Source organism: Vidua chalybeata, chromosome 2, assembly GCF_026979565.1.
Source record: "Vidua chalybeata isolate OUT-0048 chromosome 2, bVidCha1 merged haplotype, whole genome shotgun sequence".
Classification (NCBI taxonomy): domain Eukaryota; kingdom Metazoa; phylum Chordata; class Aves; order Passeriformes; family Viduidae; genus Vidua; species Vidua chalybeata.
Window position 1 is genome coordinate 6688797 of NC_071531.1, and position 23652 is coordinate 6712448.

A 23652-nucleotide genomic window follows, 5' to 3' on the forward strand; every position below is an offset into this window, starting at 1 on the left:
TAGTAAACTCAGAGCCACAACCATATTCCACTGGGGAGCCATTGCTCTCATACCACAGCTGATGTTGCCAAGGCAGAAGTATGTGGAAGACAAATGCAGTTTTAGCTCTGTAAACCTTGGATTCAAATTGGAGGAAGAACTAGATTAAAGGAAAATATACTCCTGTGTTCCATACAGTCATTGAAACCGTGATGGAGAGAAAGGAAAACGCCTGTCCACAATATGTATTAATACAAACATGATTTGCAGGGTGTTAGGGACAATCATTTCTATGAATACAGCTTTGTGAAAAGATAAGGAAAAGAGTTTTTTTTTTTTTTTTGTTCGGCCATCACATTTTAATCTGCTTCTCTACTTCTACTGGCTATTTCCAGGAATGTGAGTTGTTTGGGAATACCTGACACATACATCACGTATTTTTCATGTCAGAATCACCAGGAGGAGATATCATTATGTTGTTGAGCATTCATTTTTATCTGTTAGTGAAAGAGATGAGTGGATGAATCTATGTTCCCAGCAGAGCTGCCTGGGTGGGATAGACATCCTGTACACACACAGGCAATTTAAAACTGCTTATCTCTCACCTTCTTTTTTTTTTTTTTTTTTTTTTTTTTTTTTTTTTTTTTTTTGCCTACAAAATACCCTGGCAAAAAGTGCATATTCTGGAGACATCAAGGGTTGGGTGAGACACAGCCATATCTAATTACTCTTGAACACTTCCCCTCTCACAGACACCACCCTCCAAGCCTCAGCTTTTAACATCAGCTTTGCTCTGGTTTATAAAGAATTTTTTTTTCTGTGTGGCCGAGTTTTACAGCACCTGCACTGATGTTGGGCAATTCCTTCTCTGCTCCTGGGAGCATCAGCTTGGACACAAGTGGCCAAGAGAGCAAAGCTGGGGTGACAGTGGAGGACAGGGCACACAGGGGCTGCTGCTTCACTCAGCCATAGATACAAGGACAAGTTTTAGGTCATCTGTGTGTAACCCTTGGGAGAGCAAAGCCCTAGCCTGAGGCTTTTTATCTTCTTGGGCCCAAAGCCTTGGCACTGCCTCAGTTCTCATGTGGTTTCTGGAGCTGACAAATCGAAAAATCGCCTTCATCTTGCATTCCTGGAAGGCGCTGCCTTCGTGGGACAGCTGGAAAAGTGGTGGCATTACAAAAAACAGAGTGACCACAGGGCAGCGTAAAGGAAGGAGATGCTCAGTCAGATGGTTTGCTCTTCACTGGGCCAGAAATGCTCCCCTGCTGAAGAGATATCTCAGTGTCACTTCAATCTGTCCCCTGTTCTGGCGACAGACAGTTTTGATTTTGGTTTCTGTCAGTGCTCACATAAGTCAGTGACTACTTCTTTATGGAAATAACCATTAAGGACACAAACCATCTGACACTTCACAGACATTTGTAAATGACAAATAAAAAAATCCATAATATCATCAAAGCTTCTAGAAGAAAGTTGAGATCTGATTTTTTTTGTTTTGTTTTGTTTTTCAGACAGAGAAAGAAAGCCCATCTTTAGACTTTGATCTTCTTATACATCATTAGCTAAAGAGGCTGTAATCCTAGGTTAAAATAAAATATCCTTCTCAAGTCCTCTTTAAGTTAGTTTTACTTTTCAGTCAGGTACTGAAGCAAAACAAAGCAAAGCAGCTCATAAATCCAAAAGCTTTTCCCATCTAACTAAAGTTTTGTGCCAGAATTTATTTAACACATAAATGTATATACATGCTCTGTCTGAAACACTCACAATTCCTAGAAAACAGAGAGGCTTTGAAGGATTAAAACAGAGCATGGGACCTGCAAATAAAGATTGGTAATTAGGGTTTTTTTCAATTCATTGACCGCATTGAAAGAATTAAACCACCGTTTCTTTCAGGTTGCCCCAAAATGAGAATATTCAAAGTGTTTTAGATTAATCAAAGAGTGAAAAAAAAATGTGACTGGAAAAAATTACTTTTGTGCCTGAAATCAAACATTGCAAGTACTTAACTGAAACTGGAACTGTGTTTTCAGACATGAAAGCATAGAATTTCATCCTTAAAATATGAACATTTAATTACTTTTTTCCCTTTGTCAGGCTCTTTTAAAGTATTATTTATCTGACCAGTCCAAGGCAATATTGGACATAAATTAGAACTTATTGTTGTCAGTCTGTGGCAGCATTTTCCAGGAAATAAACCATAGCTGTAAACAACATTCCTCTGTCCAGTCAGAAACCATGATGTTACCTGCTTCTAATTTGTATGACAAGTATGATTCACCAATGACATGCAACTGTTTGGAAATGATCATAAATCCTCAGCCTTACAGCAGACCCCTAGTTTTTCATGCTCCTACAGTAATATTGTACTGAAGAGAAGATAGATGACACTGGTCTCTGCTACCTCCCTGGGAGATGGTTTTTCCCTGAACTCCATCGCCCATGCAGTTTTGTAAATAATGGAATTTGCTAGGGCTGCCTGGCATGATTTAGTTTATAGACTGTTTGCATTGTATCATACTGTATATTGTAATCAACCAGCATTTTTTAATGCTGGGAAATCTTCCCAGCACAATGGGTTCTTATCAAAAATTCTATATCTGACAGATCCAGTCCTGAGGTTACACAGAAAGCTTTTGAAAATGCATATTATTTTACATGCTAATGTTTTATGTGCAGCACATATTCCAAGTTATTTTCTGTGCAAAGACTTCTGGTAACACTTCATTGACTTCAACAACATTTCCTTAGACCAATGTCCATGGATGTTGAAGAGCCAGAGCTTCCCTACCCATGACAGCTGCCTAGCATTGGAGAGCCAGTATGGGAACAGAGGGCTCATATGATGGAGAATGAAGATAAGTTATGAAGACCAACTTCATAACTCTTTATGACATATTCATGCACATCAAGGGGGACAGAGCCTCAGTTTCTGAATATTGGGCCCTAATATTGAGCAATTTTTTGTTTTGTGTTTCTTCTGTACAGTGTACTGTGAAGTCCAAAATGTAATACAACAAAGCAAACCCACTGAGCCTGGGGCAACTGCAGAGTTTCATAACCCAGAACATGAACACAGTGGGATGTTGCTAGGCCTGTCAAAGCAGATGTCCACACTCACAATTCCTGGTGAGTTAAAGGCTGCACCTCCATCCATGGAAATGAGGACTTTGTGAGAGTAAGCATTTGCATTAATTAGAATGACTGAGAGGCTTCTCTGTTTTTTCCATTTGGTCTCTACCTTCCATGGACATGTCTGCTCAAGCTGAAAAGTATTCCTCAGTCTAGGAAGCCCACAATGCTTTTTGTTTCTTGGTATTGTCTCACAGGACTATCTCCCTGGACAACATGGAGGAGGATTTTCAAAGGGTTGCTCAAAAATATTTTCTTTGCTGGAGACTGTGTACAATCCCAGGAAACAAACTTAGGGGAGGGCTGGGGAAAAGAGCAGACATTAAAAGCACTGTTACATGCTTCTCTTCTCAGAAAGTCTGGCTGCATACACTGCTTGAGGAAGAAGTCATGGGGGTGAGGGCAGGGAGGATATCTTTCGGTTCCTTGAGGAAACGACTTCCCCCTGCCCTTCTCCAGGTTGGAATGGGATCCCTCCAAGAGAATCCAAAGGGATGCACAGTCCCAGGAGATGTGCTAGCAGTAAAATACAAGGCTTTGCACAACTTAGCAGAGGTGCATTAAATCATGTCCTTTGATGGGAAAGACATTTCTACCCTGGGTAAGAACACAGTGCTGCAGATTTACTGCTCGGTTGGGGTGGGTTCATGGAAAACCCTGAATATTCTGGTATGAGCTGTGCTGAGGAGGTGGGGAAGGTTTACACCTGCCTAGGGCTGGACCACTGTCAGAGGGTAGTGGAACTCTCTAATGTGATCCAGTCCTGGACTACAGAGGACAGCTACTCAGAAAACTAGTCTGAAAACAGCAAGTTGATGAAAAATCCAGAAATCAATAAAAAAAAGTCATCTTCAATTCCAGAATCGGTCTTGAATAATTTATCACAAAGCTTCTTTTACCAGGAGAGGTGTATGGGTGAGGGAAGACTGAAAGGCAGTGTGAAAGCAGCCAAGGTGCAGCTTGTGAGCAAGAAAATCCCTGGACATGTTGGTCTGTACAGTGCAGCACCAGCCAAATAATGACAGCATGCTCTTGTTGTCATGGTCTGCAAAGCAAACAAAGTTCATGGTCACCTTGTGATTTTTCAAAAAAGACCCAGGCAGAGAGGGCTGTCATGTGAAGCACAGGAAAGGTGAGTGAGATTTTTGTTTTCCAAAGGCAAGCAAGCCTGATTTTGGTAACTGCCAGAGACATGTGTGATCTGCCCCTCACCCTCCCATCCCAAAATGAATGGTACTTGGCAGAGATAACACCAGACTGTATTGCTGGGAGCAAGATGCCCTGCCCTCACCCTCCAGACTGATGTCTGTTCATAGGAAGACAGTCCTGGACAAGAACAACAACCTCCAGCTCAACCCCTCTCAGCTGACTGGCTCACTCTTTTCATGGAGCTAACCCACCTGTAGATGTCTTTTGCTTCACATTCAGAAATCATTTGCTATTGTGTTTGTTGGTTTTTTGGTGCTGGTGGTTTGTCTTGATTCAGCTTTTTAGGGGTTTGGGGAGTTTTGGAGATTTTTTGGGGGGGGTTTTGTTAGTTTGTTTGTTTTTTTTTGTTGTTGCTGGTTTTGTTTTTGTTTTTGTTTTTGTTTGTTTGTTTCTTGAATTGTTATTGTTGGTTGGTTTTGGGGTTTTTTTGGTTTTTTTTTTTTTTTTTTTTTTTTTTTTTTTTGGTTTGGTTTTTTGCAGGAGAGTGTTCTTGCTGCACTCCTGCCCAGCCATCCCAGGGTGCCATGTGGCAGAAGACAGACTGACAGCAGGGTCCTGTCCTTCCCACCTTGCATGCCCAAAGCCCACACTGCATCCCCAGGGGCTCAGCATTTCAAGGAAGCTGTACATTGAAAGGTACAGCATGGGACTCAGTCCCCAGAGGTATCAGCTCAGACCAGGCTTCCACAGGTGGTGGTAGCTCTGGTGGGTTTGGATCTTGGGCAGGAAGAGGGTGGGACTATGAAGCCTGGGAGGTCAGCAAGCCCTCGAGTATCTGCCTTGTCCCTGGCAGCCTGTTTATTCCCAGGCATTTTGGACTAGTTCCCCACTTCTGTGCCCAATGTCTCTCACAGATCACCAGCGTAGCTGCCCCATGCCAGAAACCCCATGCATTTCCTCATTTAATATTGTTCTGTGTATTATGTATGGCAGAATCCTTTCTCCAGCCTAAACAAATTACTCCTTCATCCTTTCCCCATAAATAATGCATTTCAGTCCCTTGCAGATCCTCTTGCTCCTCTTCCCTGTATGTTCCCATCTGCCTAGATCCTCTGCAGAGCCTGGTGCCAAGGTTTGGGCACAGGGTTGCCCCCCAGGCTCCTTCAAAGCAGAGCAGAGTGGAGTAATTGTTTACAGCACTTGCTGGCATGTCCCAGAATGACATTTGCCTTTTTCCCAACAATATCACATTGTCAATTCATGCTTGATCCCCACTTTTCTCTGGTGCCCAGACTGGTTTGAGCAGCAGCCCAGTCCATCTGCCCAGCTTGGCCTTCTTCTGGGCACCTGAGTTTTCCTTCCTAAATGCTGCCCTCTCACTCAGTTTCACCCTGCTGATTTTAGATCCGTTTTATTTTGTTTTATCAGGGCTGCTTTGAATTCCATTTTTATCTGTGAAAGTGCTGCTCAGACCTCTCCAGCCTCATGCTCTTGGAAATCTTTCTGAAGCCAAGATATACCACCTCCACAGCATACCCTTACCCACTTGTGACTCTGCCAGAGAAGGAAATTCAGTTGGTTTGACACAATTTGCTCTTCACAAACCCACCCCAGCTGTTTTTGTTCCCTTTATGGTCTCAGAGTCACTGACTGGTTGTCAATAATTCAGGTGAGTATTTTTCATGGTGTTGAGCTTCCACTGACTGTTTTACCATTGTTCATGTGGATTTTCTCTTCTTTTCTAAAGCCAGGTACAGTGCTTTTCCCCTTGGTTAGTGAATCCCACATCTCAAAACTCATTCACACCTGATTTTTTGGAAGCACTCTTCCTGGGATTGCCAGGAGTGCTGGCAATACCCAAGGGGTACATGGCCAGTCCTGTAGGTAGATCAACATGCCCCCACTAACCAGCTTTGAATGAGCTGTGTGTTCCTAAAAAGCAGTTTGCTGCTTTCCAAAACACGGCAAAAATGATGTCATAGGAAGAAACGCTACTGCAAATTAGTCAAGTCAAAAACTTCTGTGTAACTCTGAACTGAATTTGTCCCACAAGAGGTGGGGCTCTGTGTACAGGTCTGAGAGTGATCCCTGAGCTGACCAACAGAATCACTGTCTGTCTTGATGTATTTTTTTAAAGTCTCATAAGAAGACAGCTGAAAAAGCCTCTTCCAAACCCATAAAACCCCCCACAAAACAACAACAAAAAACCCACTAACCAAAAAAGTGCAGCATCCTCTCATTACCCTCTATCTTAAAGAATTTTCCATTGGAGTTCTCCCCATTCCTTTGAGATTCACTCCTGAGTTTTCTGAATTTGGGAATGACGTGACTTCCTTAATCTTAGCCTGGTCCCCCAGCCACCTAATCCTGTGCTACTTGCACCTACCCACATGACTTAAATCCCTGTGCAGTACCTTTCACAGGCGCCTTCTTTAAAGATAAACATATGTTACAATAACAGTAAAACGACGCATTACTCTCGCAGCCCTTCACACTTGTTAACACTCATCTGGATCTATGCAACCTCAGTTTTATGTTTATAATTTTATTTCCATAAATTTTAAATCCATACCTGGGCCATGGGATTTAATCACAGGTAACTAATGGCTTTCTTTATGAATCTTATTGTTGGTGCACTTCAGTGTAGTGCAGAGAACAAAGTGTAAGAGAAAATTTCTTTCCTGGGGACCATATGGTAAAAGAATAAAGCTTTGACTTAATGCCCTTGCTTTGCAGAGTAGCACAGTCAACAAACTCCTATTAGATCATGGGATAAATATCGACAAGTTCCAGAGGATTGTTTCAGCCTGTTGCTATAGTAATTTGAAATTTTGTTCTCTGAGCCATATAAAAAAGGGGATGAAACAACACATTAGTATTTAATTATTCCACAATTTGCTGCACTGGTACCACTCAAACCAGAATCACCTGCATTTAAAAGAAAAGTGGGATGTGGGCATTTCTAGGCCAAAATGCTCTGTGTAGGCTTTCATCCTGGAAATTATTTATTCATATTAATGGAGAAGAGCAGGCTTTCCCTGGTCTTTAACCCAATGATTTAAGCTTCAGAACTCCAAACCAGATGACACTGTCTATTTTTGGAACCACATGAGTTTATAATTTCATGTGAAGGATAAGTGCTTTATTGGGTAGTCACAGAAGGGCAAGGGGTCATGTCGTGAGCTTTCCTGAGCAGCGAGTGCCGAGGCACTCAGGCACAGTGCAGGAAGGCATGTATCATCCATAATGCATGGGCTGCCCCTCAGCAGCCTTTCTGTAGTGTGAAAAGATGCTGTGAGGGCATCAGGGAACAGCAGAGGCAAAGGTCAGGAACCAGGGCAAGCCTGAAGGGACCAGATCAATTGTAGGATGTGACATGGGATCAAGCAACTCTTATCCAAGTTACTTCTTCATAGCTGTAGCAACTGTGTGATGCTCATGTCCCATAGCAGGACCTGACAAACACCAGTAACATTTTAACTTATGCATTTCCTTCCAAACCCATAGTAAATCACAGTGGAATCTTCTGAGACTGCTTCAGTCCCCTCCAGCTCATACAAGTTACTACAAAATGTGTGTAATTTGAGAAGAACCTTCTTTTGCATTCTCTCTGAAGTAGGCAATATTCTTTAGCCCCTCTGTATTTTAGCTGCTACCTTTATAATAGGTCAGAGGTGTCCTGCAAGACTGTTTCTAAGGATTTTATAGTTGCTCTTTCTTAACATAAAGCTGTAGTTTAGCTCAACATTTTGTAATGCCAAGGCTCTGGAAGGGAAAGGAAAGTGCTTTTCAGTCTGTGGAATACAACATGTTGTGCTGGTCTGTGGGGCAGCAGATGGGTGGTCTGTGGATGGATAAAAAAAGTAAAAAAATCAAAGCATGCCCTTACACATCTGACAAACAAATAAACTGGGGGTGGGGGTGCAGGGGAAACAGCACTGAAGATCAGCTGCATTTGGCTGCAGAGGAAAAGCAAACTGGCAGCACTACACAAGCTGTCCTTGACTTCTTTTTTGCAAGAGGATGTATATTTTTTCGAATGAGGAATGCTGAGCAGCCCTGTTGAGCAGTATGAGGCACACAGCTGCATAGAGTTATGGAGACTGCAACGCCGCTATGTGAAATACAGTAAGTGTCTAAATGTCTGGGGATAGTACAATTGCTGTCATGCCTTTGAATTGGCACCATGCTGCAAATTATTAAATAGATGTCTGTCTGCTCTGGAGGTGCTGCTAAGGGCTTTTGATGCCCAACACCTGTAAAAGTGATCTTCATCAGCTTGTGCTAGACAGGATTTGTCACTGGTGAGTTTTGGTACCCTGGGCACACCAGCTGCTCCTGTGACATTCTGCAAAACCAACCAACCCTGGAAGAGTTAAATTTTCCAGTGCCTGTGTCCAGCCTTTCTCCAAGGAGCAGTCTTTCCGCCTTCAGAAACAGGCAGCTGGCACCCTGCCCACAGCTTGTTTGTCAGAAAAGGGGTTCCTTTCTTTGCAGAGGGCATGGCCCAGGAGTGGTGAGTGAGCCCAGCCTGGCCTGGCACTGCCCTGCCTGGCGGGACTGCAGCGAGGTTCTCACAGCTCTGGGGACTCACTGCTGCTGTGGTGACAGCTCCAGAGTTACACTGGATGACATTTTTCTTTTTTCCTTTTCTTTTTTTTTTCCTTCCTTGCAGTCCTCCTGGCAGGTACAAATCCTCTATTCATGCCCGATTTTTCACAAGGAAGGGTTTTGTCCCCTCCTGTGCACTGGTCTTACAGGGATCACCCAGAAATGAGGGCGTGGAAGGAAAGGGGAACAAACACTCTGCTCTCACCCCGAGGGCTCGTCACAAAGACCCTTGAGGTGTTCCCCACAAAGCTGAATTTCATGCAGAATGGGTAAAGAGAACACTGCTTGGGCTGCTGGCAAAATCCCTGGCTCAGTGATGGGGCCAACAAATGCTCTTGTACACTCATTAGCTTTCACAAATGCAGGGCTCCACACACAGCACTCATCTGGATCCTGGCACAAAGCTAATAAATACTCAAAAGTTCAAAATTCTAGGGTTTTTTTTGCATAAGTTATCTGGCAGTAGCAGGTGCTACTCCAGCCTGGAATTGAGGTAATTTCTCTTTCTGTCTCCTTTTTCCACAGGAAGCAATAGCCAACAATTCCATTCAGCATCACCTACAACGTTCAGCCCCATGTGCTCTTGACTGCCTTGTCTGCAAAACCCATCTGGGGAGTTTTCCCGTAGCTACATATGCTGATGTGCAAATTTATCCACTTGCTTATACAATACAGCCACCCTGAAGCTTTCCATGGCTGCAGAGGAGCTGTCTCTGAGGCCTCCACAGAAATGCCCAAGGCACACAATCTACACCCATTTTTAAGAGCTGCCTGTGATATTTGTGATAATGTGAAGTTCATGGGCCAAACTCTCTGTTGGCATAAAACAAGAGAGTGTGGAGGTCCTGGTTAACCAAAACTAGCTGTGCACATCAAAGGACTCAGACCACTGAGGGCAGTTGTTTTTCTCTCACTCAGCATAAGTTGGACAGAGTTCAGTTCTGCTTTGCTCTGCTGGATGCTGTTGTCCCCTCGAAGCTTAAAGCTTCAAGTGCCATCACTCTTGGCTGTGAGGAGGAACCTGCTGGGGGTGAAACCACCTGCTCAGTGTTTTTTTGCTGACTGCTCCCCTCGTTTTGGAGCCACAATCCCTGTGCTTCCCTTCCAGCTTGCTAAAGTGGGATGGCAAAGAGAGACATTGCAGGTCCTCATCTCTCCAAGTGTGAGAGTTGGTCTTTTCCCTTAAGTCCAACAGGAGTTTTCTCATCTCCAGAAAACCGGGAGTTGTCATAGCTGAAAATTTTGGGTGCAGGAAGAGAAAGAAAACTGTCCACTAAAAATCAGCACTGTTGGGCAGGTAGAGCCATGGGGCAGCACTTTGAAGATACCACTGGCAGCATCAGTGAGAATTAATGGAAAATCTGGAGCACTTTGTGAAGCAGTAGCTTGAACATGGAGCAAGAAAAGCAGTAGTTAATGAAGCTGTGCTTTATGAATGAGAAGAAAATATGCTCCAAAAAAAGTGCTCCAAGAAAAGTACGAATTAAGTAACTAAGAGGACAATTCACCTAAGTCCCCCAGGAAAAAAATATTTGGACACCCTTAGCTCACTAGCACACCCAAAGAAGTCTTGCACACTGTTAGTATTCTTCAGATTTTTTTGTTTTGTTTTGTTTTGTTTTGTTTTGTTTTTAGCACAATTTTTTTGTAATGCAGGGATAGTATCTGCAGTGCCTCTGTAGGGAACTGTAATTCTGTATATGATATCTGTGGATTTAGGGGAGGGAATAGAAGCAGGTAAGTGTCCTCTAGAGAAAAGGCTCTTGTGAAAATTGACCCTGTAAAACTGAGATGCTCTCTAATAACTAGGAGCTGTTGGAAGGTCTAAGCATTGGACATGGCTGGAGGCAGGTATGCATAAGCAAACATGAAAATAGATATGGAACTAGATAATATTTATTTTGCTTAATCCTTGGTAGGGCACATTCCTGAAAGTAACTGGAGCACCAGGTCTCATGTGCATTTCAGGGAAGCTGTTTCTGCAGCACAGACTGCGCCAAAGAGCCACACAGCCTCAGGATTGCAGCTGGCCTCTCACTGCATGGGAATGGGCACGGTGGGAAGAGCAACCACTGCCATGGGTGCCACAAGGCACAGCCAGTGCAGCCAAACTCCTGGAGGAGGGGTGAGGTTCCCTATGGTACAAAGGATGAGAGCAGGGAGTTTGTCCCAGCTCTCAGAGTCACAATTTGCTTTCTATCCTGAATTTTTTTGTTAAGATGTCTATCAACTTCTACCCAATTTGAGTGTACCTTTCATTTCTCCCTCAGCACAGGCCAGTGGGCACAAGAATCACCTGAACTCTGTTCCTTGTGCCTAAGGAAGAAGGTGTGTGGCACTCGTGTGACATGTTTTTCCCCAGCAGTATTCCCTGGACACCTCATCATGGGGTGAAGGGCTCAAGAGCATTTTGAAATCTTTCATTAGACCAGCTGAAAAAAAAAAAAAAAACCAAAAAAGAAAAAAACAAAAAAAAAACAAAAACAAAAAAAAAAAACAAAAAACCAAAAAAAAAACCAAAAACAAACCCCAGAGAACTGACAGCTATATTGGTGGACACACAGCTCTCACCTCATGACTCAGAAACCAGTAGCAGCATCTTCCAAACAGGAAGCCAAAACACAGGTGAGAGACAATAACTCTTTGTTCATCACAGTTCTGCCATCAGATGACCAGCCAACTTTAGAGAAAAAGGGTTGTTACAGTCTGTGACCAGATGAGGTTTTAGCAAGAGGAAGTTGATAACAGGTTCATTTCTTCAGAGAAAAGCAGGGGGAAAATGTGTTGGCAGGCAGCCCACATGGAACGAGCTTCATTCAGCCAGACAGAAGGAAGATCAAAGTAGGTCTTAAGTACATGGCCTTTGTTGACTCCATAATTTCTTTCTGTTTTCTGCTCTAGTAGATTTGAGCATTTTGCTTTCCAGTGTTGCCTTTTGGAGTTGTCTCAGAAGCCACTTTTCAGGATGGTCCTTTGAGACGTCAGTGGGAACAGTTAGTGAAAAATATCCTCTAAATGGTAACTGGGTGCTCTGGTCCTTTTTCGGTTGTCCAGCAGAGTTCACTCCAGAGATATTGTCCAACTGCATGGTTTCCATCAGTCCTTAGCGTACAGGTGTGCTATGTGTCAGGTTTCATGGGGAGCATGTGAAGCTCCCTGGATAGCAGTGGGGCTGCTTGGAGGGCAGTGTGGCAGTGGCTGCAGAAATGAATTTACAGACTGTTTATTTTCTGCTGTTGCTGTTCATTTTTTTGAGGGCAGGTTTGGTTTGTTTTACTTCTGTTCATGAGTTTGTTGAGGGTGGCAGTTATTTAAAAGTTAGAAAGTTACATGCTGGGGGAAATTTATTTCAGAACACATGGCATTCTATTGCTGGTTTTAATTACTTGATGATTTTCCATTTGGATCCCATTAGGGTTTAGTATGTGAAATCTGAGGGATAGAGGCAGTCAGTTGGCTTGGATTTCTGTACTGAACCAAGCTTCTGGTTCCACATAGAATAAGCTGAGTTGGAAGAGACCCATCAGAATCATTGAATCCGGCTCCTGGCCCAGCACAGGACACCCAGGAGTCACACCATGTACCCTGAGATCATTGTCCAAAAACTTCTTGAGCTCTGCCAGGCTTGTACTGTGACCACTGCCCTGGGGAGCCTGTTCCAGTGCTCAACCCCCCTCAGGGTAAAAAACTTTTTCCTGATATCCTACCTTAACCTCCCCTGACTCAGATCCATGCCATTTCCTCAAGTCCTGTCACCAGAGAGAAGAGATCAGTGCCTGCCCCTCATCCCTCATGAGGATGCTGGAGACACAATGAATCACTGAGAGGTAAGGGTAGTTTTTCTGATAAGGCAAAGCCCAGTCTTACACCAGCAAAGCAAGTGCCATCATTGCTCTCCTCCAAGTGACCAGTGGTCCCTGAGAACCTCCTTTAAGGCACAGCAGTGTGGTATCTTTTGGATATGTTTGGTTGCAAGTTCAGTGGCAATATCCGTGTTGATCTGCAGGCATGCTTGTGCATGGAAGATTTAGGGTCTCACTTCACCAGTGACAGTGCCACTGAAGTTGACAGAGGTGTAAGAATATCTCAGAGACAGCTTGATGGCACTGTTGATGACTGAATTTGCGATGGGAACTAAAAATAAAATACAGGCTTCCAATCCAGCTGGTGAGCATGTGATTTCTGATTGTTGGTTAAAACATAGGCTTGGTGACATAGTTACTTAAAAAGAAAAATCTTCTGTGAAGTTGGTTTATAAAGAAGTCGGAATCTTTTGGGGTAAACTGGGTTCCTATGGCCTAAATTTATAGAAAAAAAATTGGCGGAGTCAGAGATGCAGTAGGTGAGTTTGGTGGTGTGTTTGAGTTGTGAATCTGTGGGTACATTTTATTTGGCAGATTCTTAAGAGAAGGTGCATCACTCTTACTGAGGATTTAGTTGCACAGGCAGTTCTTGGCTGTGGCAGCATGACTGGTGCTAATTTGGGGTACTTCATTTTACGCAGACCACGGGAAAAATCCAACAATCCTCAGCTGAGGATGAGAAAGGGCTGAGGATGATTTCTCTTCCTTGTGATAATTCATCAGAAAATCTGGAAGCAGTTGATCTGCTGAAGTTGGGGCGGGGGGGGGGGGGATTTTTTCTTTGGCTTAGGAGAGCAAAAGCACTGAATTTAGGATTGTTGTCTCGGTGCAACCTTTGTGTGCTGCAGGGCTTCCCAAACTCTGCAGCCAGGCAGGCTTTGCCAGCAGCCAGGCTCCAGAGCTACGTGTGCATGCATGCAAAGAGCTCCTGCTCTGCCCACTGTCTGAGCCCCCACATCTCCCCCTCTTTTCCATTCAAATCCTCCCACCCAGGAAGAAGTTGCTGCACGGCTGAGGAGTTGCACAGGCAGGGAGCTCGGGGGATGTACTGGGATTTTCGGTCATGTTATTCTGACTTGGGGAGCTGTTTGTCCTCCTTCAGTATTCCAGGCAGCCAGCCTGAAAAGAAGTCCTGATCCTGTGCCGCAGGCCAGTCGTGTTCACAAAGATCTCTTTGTTACACCCGTGTCTGTGGCATTGTTCCTCTCCAACAAAACTCTCCTGCCAAAGCCCTGATGCTCTTGGCTCTGAAAGTGCCAGGCTGGTAATGCAAGGGGTGAGTTCCTGCTCATTCACCCCATCCTGCCTGCTGCATCCTTCTACTTTCTCAGGCTATGATGGGTGGGAGAACACAGGCAAGACATGGTGGTTTATCCTCCTTGCAGCCCGTGTGTTACATAGGCCCCACATTGTCAAGCGTGCAAAAGTCCTGCACTCCAGTCAGGTTTGCATAGAACCATAGAATCACAAAGGTTGGAAAAAGACCTCTAGGATCCTAAGTCCAGCTGTCAACCTAGAACCACCACCATATTCACCACTAAACCACATCCTCAAGTGCCACATCCACATGTGTTTGGAACACTTCCAGTGATCTAACACGTTCCCTGGGCAGCCTGTTCCAATGCCTGACAACTCTCCACTTTCTGTGGAGAATTTTTTTCATAACATCTAATGAAAACCTCCCCCAGTGCAACTTGATGCCTCCTTTCAGGTAGTTGTAGAGCACATTAAGGTCTCCCCTCAGCCTCTGGGTTTGTCCTCTGTCAGACCCAGCACATGGTTTCTGAGCAGATGGTGGTGAATAGGTTTTCAGAACCAGGGCTGGCCCCTCAGCCTGTGGGGAACAGGAGCACAGAGCTCTGCATCATACAGGGGTTTTTAATGCCCATGTGGAGGAATCCTTGGTGTAGGTATAAACCACAGTGCCAGATGTCTGGGAGCACTTGACAGATTCTTAATCTAATGGACTCATTTCAGTCCCCTGGGGCAGGACACAGTCAGGACAATGGACTCTGCAATCCCAGCACAGCCAAAGTACAGTGCAGCTGCAATCCCAGCACAGCTCTACCCTGAGTTCCTGTTGCTGGAAGCTTTACCTGGATTGCCAAACAATATTGTTTTTTCTAGTCAGCTTGTCCTGTACTCCTTCATGTATTCACTACTACACTTTTCACTACTTTAGAGGAAAATCTGGAGCTTTTTCCAATCAGTTTTTCCATGCAAACTGACTTGTATATCATAACAGGAGGTGTAATAGGGAGGGAACCCAGGTAGGGAACAGTAAAGACCCTCACCCTTTCCTCCTCTCTGTCTCTGCACTGAAAGGTCCCTCTAAAGCATCCATCTGCCCCTGGCAAACACAGTCACACACCTGTGAGCCAGATGTAAACAGCTGCATGGTAGGTGTCATTTGTGATCCAGACTTAATACAAACCATGCTCAAGATTGGTTACAAATGGCTCCATTAAAAAAAAAAAAGACAAAATGCATAGCACAGATAAGTAGCACCTCTTTTCTTATTTCACCTTTCCTTTTATCTTATTTGCTTTCATATCTATGCTATGGAGGACACCCTTGTGTGGTGGGATGAATAGCAGCTGAATTTCATTAGTGTGGCCTGGGTGTATTAAATTGCTTAAATAAACACTTGAGCAATATGCACAGTCTAAACATTTGTTTAAGTTCTTACCTGAGCAGGGATACTTCACTGCTATTACTTACCTGCACCAACCCCAGTGATTAACCTGACAGGTTGGCTGGTTATCTCTTTGATATTTCACTTGGTGTATGCAAAATTTCCTAATCCAAGAGCTTCTAACAGCAAATCCCTTTAAATTGCAAGGGCGTTGCCTTATGCCTTCTGAAAACCCCTCCATGTAAGGGTAATGTACCTGCTGTTTTTGAGATATCAGTGCTGCAGTTGCCCTTGTTCAGCCCTCCACTCTGAATTTTCACTACTTGCTTCCCATTTAATTTTCTATTTTTGAATACTTTGGATTGATATAACAACCCTTTAATTTATTTTTAGTTTAAACTTGCAACTTCTCGCCTTATCCAAAGATTGCTGGTAGCAACTGTAGGGAATGCACTGGCTGATTTCCAATAGTCCGTGTTCCTTTGCTGGCAACTTTAACAAATATATTGATTTTCAATCTGGATCATGATATTTTATCATCTCACGTTTTACAATCTCACATTCCAGACAGCAACAGTTTGATTCTCCTGTCATTATGAGCTATTCATATTTTTACTAGGCTGCTGAATATTTCATGCTGTGTCAGATCATGCTGGTTTCTCTGTAGTAGTTGCATTATAAACCCCCAAGGAAACATATTCTGTATAACAGGTCTGGCTCAGACTGAGTGTTAAATCAAGGTTATAAAACAGTTTGCACTTTCTTTTCTGCATTTCTCTTCTTTGCATTTCTCTTCTTTGCATTCCTCTCTTTTCTTTCTTTTCTTTTCTTTCTTTCTTTCTTTCTTTCTTTCTTTCTTTCTTTCTTTCTTTCTTTCTTTCTTTCTTTCTTCTTTCTTTCTTTCTTTCTTTCTTTCTTTCTTCTTTCTTTCTTTCTTTCTTTCTTTCTTTCTTTCTTTCTTTCTTTCTTTCTTTCTTTCTTTCTTTCTTTCTTTCTTTCTTTCTTTCTTTCTTTCTTTCTTTCTTTCTTTCTTTCTTTCTTTCTTTCTTTCTTCTTTCTTTCTTTCTTTCTTTCTTTCTTTCTTTCTTTCTTTTCTTTTTCTTTCTTTCTTTCTTTCTTTCTTTCTTTCTTTCTTTCTTTCTTTCTTTCTTTCTTTCTTTCTTTCTTTCTTTCTTTCTTTCTTTCTTTCTTTCTTTCTTTCTTTCTTCTTTCTTTCTTTCTTTCTTTCTTTCTTCTTTCTTTCTTTCTTTCTTCTTTCTTTCTTTCTTTCTTCTTTCTTTCTTCCGCAACTTCCTTCCATCTGTCTGTCCGTCCTTCCGTCCTCCCTCCCTCCTTCCCTTCCTTCCTTTCCTTCCTTCCTTCCTTCCTTCCTTCCCTTCCTTCCCTTCCTTCCCCCTCCCACTCCTCTCTTCATCCATATCTCACTCAACTGTTTTCCTTCTCCATACAGAATGGGAATCCTCAGGAAAAAGAACTCGAGTCTGTTCTCACCATCAGCAAAAGTTGATGGAATGAACTTGCAGCCATGTGAGGCAGGATCAGAAGTAAATGACAATAAAGGCAAGCTCAATACTCTGCTTCTGCAAGGCAATCTCAGATACCTTTGAGAAACCTTTAGAAAGTGGAGTGCCTTTAAGGAGATTTTAATGGTTTTCTAATCAGACCTCAGTAAAGCACTGCAGACTCAATACTTACAGTCAATTGCTTCATGTTTACTTTATAAAACAAACAGCAGCCAAGAGCTGGTATCCTGAATTGTATCCTCGCTAAAAAACTGAAGAGGTAAATAAACACAAATCTAGAGATAACAAGTACATGCCTATCAGGTAGATTTGCACATGAACATAGACCAATAGCAACTGCTCAGCACAGAAGGGAAGAGCTGGAGATTTTGTCAATGCTCCCTTTAATCAGGAGATTAATTAGTTGTGGTGGTCTCCTGCATGGGTGTGTGTTCCTGGCCATCTCCACCTGATGCTGTTTCCATAGCATCCCTTTGGCGACAGGTCCTGTAGAGGTGGGGAGAGACTGGAGTCAAGTGTGTGCTGGTACTATCGCACATAAACATGATTTACTTAATCTTCAAATGTCAAAAGAAAATGTAAAAACGTCAGGCTTGGCTGGCAGTAGCAGTTGTAGGTTGGACACTCGAAAATTAGAGACTCAGTAAGTGCAAGACTACTATTTAGCCTTGTTTTCTCTTAGTATTTCCCTTTCACTTCTCTTTCCAACCAAGTGACAATTTGAACCATTTTTATTCTGCTTCCAAGAATTTTTAAGAACAAACTTCAAACTTTAGTAGAAAGCAAGAAATGGGGCTTGGAATTTTTTTCCTGTAAACAAATTTGCAGGATAATCTTATTTATAAGGACATGACAGAAAACGGAAGATGACATTTAAACATGTTTAGTGTCTGGGCAAATTCATAACATGAAAAAATCACTTTGGCTTTCTTTGAAGTTCTTGCATTAAGACAGATGTTTACTACTGAGGGAATAAGAAAATGTGCCAGGGGTGATAGATGTGTTGGTTTTCCCCATCAAAAACACAACTGAAAAATATTTTTCATTTGGAAAGCAAACAAGAAAAAAACTCCACTTTGCAGGGTTGAGTAACCCTTGCTACCAATTTCTGGCTTGAATCTAAATGAGAAGTGAGCATTGCATTAATTGTGGTAGTACCTCTTTGGTCTGCCTGAAAGACAGTGCCCTACAAACATGCCATGTCTATAAAGGAATGGAAGTGCAGGATCCTGATGCCTTGCATGTCATGAGGGGATGTGCCTGGACCCTCCCAGTGCAGTGACTGCACAGTGCTGCTGGGACTGCCCCACCCTGACACTGCAACCCCCAAGCCCATCCCACCAGATTCCTCTGCCAGCAAACACTTCCCTTTCCTCTGCCCATTTTTTAAGGTGGCCCCTGCCCACCTAGAATCTGCTAATGAATGGAAGGATTTTGGTTTCCCTTTGGGAGTTGGATGGCACCTCTGGATCATCTGAGGGACCTGGATGTGGTGATGTCCATTACTGGGAACTGGAACTCATCTTTCCTGACAATGTTCCTGCTCATCCCTGTGCATCTGGGAGGCTACTGGGGTGCTGCTGCTAATGGAGTTCTACCACCTGAAGATCTGAAAATTAATTACATGTTGACTCGTGGGTTTAGCCCTTATCTTTAGATTTCTGGTCCTTTGTACACATGAGACTGACCAGACACGTTTATCAGATCTTCTGGATCTTTTTATTTTTCATTTGGTAGCACTGTATTGACTACAGGCATTCTTTTCATTTAAGACCATATAAATGAAGTCACTGCACAGCTCCTGGAAAGAGTCGTGTATTTGGGAGAAAACCTATTTTATTAAGTCTGTCATAAATTAAAGATATTTGCGCCTGTGACTACAGTTACAACATTTTTTTTTTTTGCATCTTGTTCTCTTATGTGATTCTTTTATGTCAGACAAGATGGTAATGTACATAAATTATATTTTATATAGTCTGTCAAGCTTCATAGCAGGTGGTGCTTTGTCTTAGTACACCGTAGATAGAATGCTTTGAGATCAAAGCATATCTTACTGCACAGGGGGATGCCAAGAGACTCTTTCCTTCGTGACAGGTGATAAATGATTCCAACGTTTGAGCAAGGTGGCTGCCTTTACCTGGAAAATCAGAATTGGCAATGGTAATTAAAGAAACTGCTCATATAGAGACATCAATGCTTGAGTGTTATGAGCAGTCTGAGACTCCTGTGGGGAGCAGGGATGTTCATCAATTCATTACAAACTGCATGGGTAGAGCTGGCCTCTCCAGCTCTGCAGAGCAGGCCATTAAAATAAGTGTGCTTGATTTACAACTACAGACAATCTGAATTGCAATTTTACTATTGCAGAACTCCAGAAGAGATAAATTTTTTTTCTAATGACATCATTTTCTACAGGAAAATACAGCATAAATGCAAATGAAATGTTCTGTGAAACTGTAATAACCTTGGAAAAAATCACAACCCAAATCCTTAGAAAAACAAAGTCATCAAACCATGATATTGCATTTCTGTATCAGAAGGCTTGATTTTAATTATTTTGAGAATTTCTGCTCTGAAGAAGCAAAAACATTTCGTTTGGACTTCTCTATTTGATTCTCTTAACTCAGTAGACGATTGTGCCACGATACAACACATCTTACTGCATCAATCACAGAGCCCTAAGTGTGGCTGTGCTGCACCAGGCAGATGTCCATCCAGCCAGAATCCTGCTGCACACTGACCAGCAGTGGATGCTGCTGGTGAGGAGCAGCCAAGCTCAGAGGGAGGGCAGTTCCTGGGGGCAGCCTCATGGTTTGAAGCCTTTGCAGGATGCAGCACCAGGGTTGGTGTTTGTGCTGCCCTGCCGTGATGGCAAAGCCCTTCTGCTCTCAGCACTTTCTGAGGGGTTTGGTACTATGGCTTTTCACTGCTGTGGAAGCTGCAGTCTGGATCAGGAAGCTGCAATTCACCCCCAGTAATGACAGGAGAGAGATTTGGATGAAGAAAGGAGGACAGGGATTTCTCCTACCTGTAAGCAACTTCAGAAGACACAGTTCCAGAGATGCTGGTGTCTTGCCTGCACTACAGTTCCTTGTGCTCCACATAGTTGTATGGGCTTGATTTACTTCCAGTGGGGCCCTACAGCCTTAACTCCTCCCACTTCAGAAGAACCAGAAAGGCAAGTTTTCATGGCTATTTACAGGTGGCAGATCTGAGGACAGGCAGCTCAGGCACACAGGAACTGCAGCTGTGCTAGCAGGGACCAAAGTGCACTGACTGTGTGCACAACTCCCAGAGCCTTCATCGTACCATGGTCTGCTCTGTGGCATTAAAATGATTGGTCTTGTTGGGTATAAGTGTATCTCTCTTTCAACAACCAGTTTTGAAGCCCTCTCATTTTTTAAGTGAGAACATTGAAAATGAAAAAAAAAAAAAAAAAAGCAACAATTCCTGCAGACTGATCATCCTTTTTCTGTGTTCAACAACAGTACAGTAATCTGGAGGTACATGCAGGTACCATAGTCCCAGTCTCCAGAGGGTTTTAGGAAGCTCAGAGCACAGCCATGATTCCTTCCCAAAATTACCACGAGAAATCAGCATCCTACAGTTTTAAGCACTGAAACAATGCAATTGCACCATCCCATTAATTGGATTTATTAGACCAATAAGTATTGAAAATACCAAAATAGGTACTATCACTGTATGGCTGGAAGGGGAAACTTAGTGCTGGTGTGAATTTAGGAGACTCACTGATGAAATTCATGATAGTGAATTCCAGTTTTGCAAGCAAGGGATACAGCCTGGCCTTTTCAAATGGAAGGGGTGAGCTTAACTGGATGAGTCCATCCAGTTCCAAAGCATCACTGCAGTTATTCCAAAGAGATGTTCCAGGCTGGTAGAAGATTGTGACCAAAACCAAGGCTTACAGAAGCTGCAGCTACCCAGAGTCTCAGTGCAGCCAAGGGGAGGTACAATTGAGGAGGGGATTAAGCACCCACAACTTTTTTTGGCAATATAATCTACTCACCACCCTCACAGCAAAGAATTGCCTCCTAATATATAATCTGAGCCTACCCTCTTTTAGCTTAAAGCCATCACCCCTTGTCCTATCCCTATATGCCTTTTGAAAGTTCCTTTCCAGTTTCAATCTCTTCTCAAGCACTGAAAGGCTGCAATAAGGTTGTCTTGGTGCCTTCTCTTCTCCAGGTTGAACAATCCCAATTCTCTCAGCCTTTTCTCCTGTAAGAGGAGTTCCACCCCTCTAACCATCTTCATGTCTCTCCTCTGGACTCTCAATACCAGAGCACTCCTGGGTGTGCCAGGTGTTGTATGTGCTGTCAGCTGTCTCCTAGAAGCCATTCCCTCTGGGCAGAGAGGGAAACTTGCCCTCTTAACTTCACATAATGACTTAGTTTTCCTTATTTGCAAGAAAGCAACATTTCTTCCTGTGGATGGATGTGGAGTGTCTCCAGGGCTGAACTTCTCCCTGGAGCACTGATTCTCACAGCAGTGTGCTTTAAACCTCACCCTGGGCTGGGGGTGCCAGGCTCCAGCCACCCTTGTGGAGATGGGGACATTGAGGTGTTTTTGTGCTCTCTTCTGCAGTTTAGAGAGTCCCCCAGCCATTTCTGCTGTTGTTCTGTTCCAGTGTGCTCACCCTGGGGGTGAAGTCAAGGATGTGACATTTTAAAAATCCCTGACATTATTATGAACTCTCTCTTTCATTTGCCTTTATCTCTTTCAGTGAGGAACAGTCCTTCTGAGCCCTTTCTTCTCTTCCCTTATGCTGCCTGTAGCTTTTCTCTCAGTGCTCGTAACCCTGTCAGACCCTTATCAGCTTGTGCAGCTCTGTCCAGCTGAAAGTTGATTATTGCCATTTGCCTATGGGCTGGTTGTCCTTTTATCTTGCCCCACAGCATCACAGCATTTTTCATGGCTCCTGTAAATAAGCCCCTTGCCTCTAATGGTGCTGTCTCCATCCTCTCCCATGCTGTGCACCACAGGTTCATGTTGATTCTTTCCCAGAAAAAGTAATCTGTTGTTTCTCATTTCCCAAATGCTGGGCTCAGCTGTGGCTTGCCAAGGTATGTACATGATACGTGGTTTTCAGTGTCTCCCACTGCAGCAGACTGGGCTTTGCCTCCCATTTCAGGGCTCTTTTCAGTCTCTGTGCATCCTTGCATCAGCCTCAGCCTGTTCTGATTGACTTCCTTTGCTTGGGAAATCTTAGTTCCTTGCTCCAGAGTTAATTCTGCTTCTTGCAGTAGCCTCCAAGTTCTAACCCAGGCAGTAATTCCAAGAGAGGCTCTTGCCAGGGGTGTGTTCCTGAAGCTCATGGAGCTGTGCTGTAGCTTTGGCTCTGCTAGGTGAAGGCAAACTTCCCAGCCCCTGTTTGATAACCTCTTATTTATCTTTTTAGCTTTCAGATGAAGTACAGGGCTCACATTTCTACAATGATTCTTTTACCCAGCAGAACTGAAGACTATTTGGAACCACCAATGAATGGCTCTTTCTCCTGCCTCTTCTGTCTTTGTCTTGCAAGCTCTCTCAGCCTTTACTATGATCACTCTCAGTACACCACAGGTTATACTCTTTTGTGGTATCCTTTTCAACTCCAGCATGCTTCAGCCCTGCCAGGACTTTTTGCCCCTCTGGTCTCACACAAAGAATGTTTTCTCAGTTTGTTTTGCTCCTGAGGCTGGGTGCTGATGCTCTTGCTACCCCCCCCCCCCGCCCCCTCAAAAATCCTTCTGTTGTCTCACTTATCACAGCTCAACTAGTGGCTCAAAGAGGATGGTGGATGCTTTGGCTTTCCATCACCTGTCACCTCCCTGTGCCCCAGGAACTTGAGCAGCTGTGGAGAGTGACTGACTTTTCTTCTGGGGTCCTTGGTCAGTCACAGCACTGGGGCTGCAGAGCATCTCTCCTTATAGAGAGGAATACAAATCTCTCTTTTCTAAAAGTAATAATGAGGCAGTGGTTTAAAGTGCTTTTCTCAAGCTCAAAGGTACTTAAATTTATAACTGCATGAGTCTTTAATCTCTTTCTTTACCTGAAGCCTGCCTCTGATTTGCACTCACAGTTTAAGGCATATTCTATATTAGAAAGACATTTCTGCTTCTATTCAGAAAAGAACAAAATCATAAAAAATTCCATAAGATGCCAAAGCTTTACTCAAACCAAAATCCGTAACAAGGTCTATTTAATTCCTTATTCTAGGCTAATGTTATGGTGGAATAATTGAGTTCATATGTCCTTTTAGACTGAATAAAAGGCAGTACTCTGAGGAACTTCAGAGACCTGTAGACACCAAGAGGCAAAGCACCCAGCTGCCAAGGACCAAGCAGGGGTGGCACCAGATTTGCCCCTGGTGCAAGGTCACAGCTACAGCAAAAGCCACAGGGCACTGCTGGCTTCCATTAGGTGAGGATCCAGCCCTGGGCTGTCTCATTCCATTGTCTGAGTTGCATCATTCTGTAATTTTGGTATCTGCCAGTATGGCTCCAATATTGCCTTGAGGCCAGGTTGTCGTGCAGCTGCCCACATGTGGGAATGTCCTCGTGGCTCTGCTCCCATCTCCTCCAGGAGTTCCTCCAGGATCACAGGGACTTGTGTGTGTGAAACTGGACACCAGCATGGATTTCAGTGCAATTAGTGCTAAAAACGGATTAGTTTCTGGCTCTGTCCAGTGGGTGGGAGATTTGACTTGGACACTGGTGAAGTCAGGATTTCATCGAATTGGCCAAAATGACCAAATGTC

At 43.5% G+C, this 23652-nt stretch overlaps 1 protein-coding gene across 2 annotated transcripts in view; it reads left to right on the plus strand.

Annotated features, from left to right (window-relative positions):
• Positions 1-12627: 12627 nt before the first annotated feature.
• Positions 12628-23652, plus strand: part of NDP (norrin cystine knot growth factor NDP) — a 37440-nt gene continuing 26415 nt past the window's right edge. Inside the window, exon 1 of one of the 2 annotated variants that reach the window (XM_053936261.1) lies at positions 12628-12698. The gene's annotated coding sequence lies outside the window, so the exon portion shown is untranslated. The remainder of the gene's footprint in view (positions 12699-23652) is intronic. The other variant, XM_053936259.1, reaches the window with a different exon arrangement.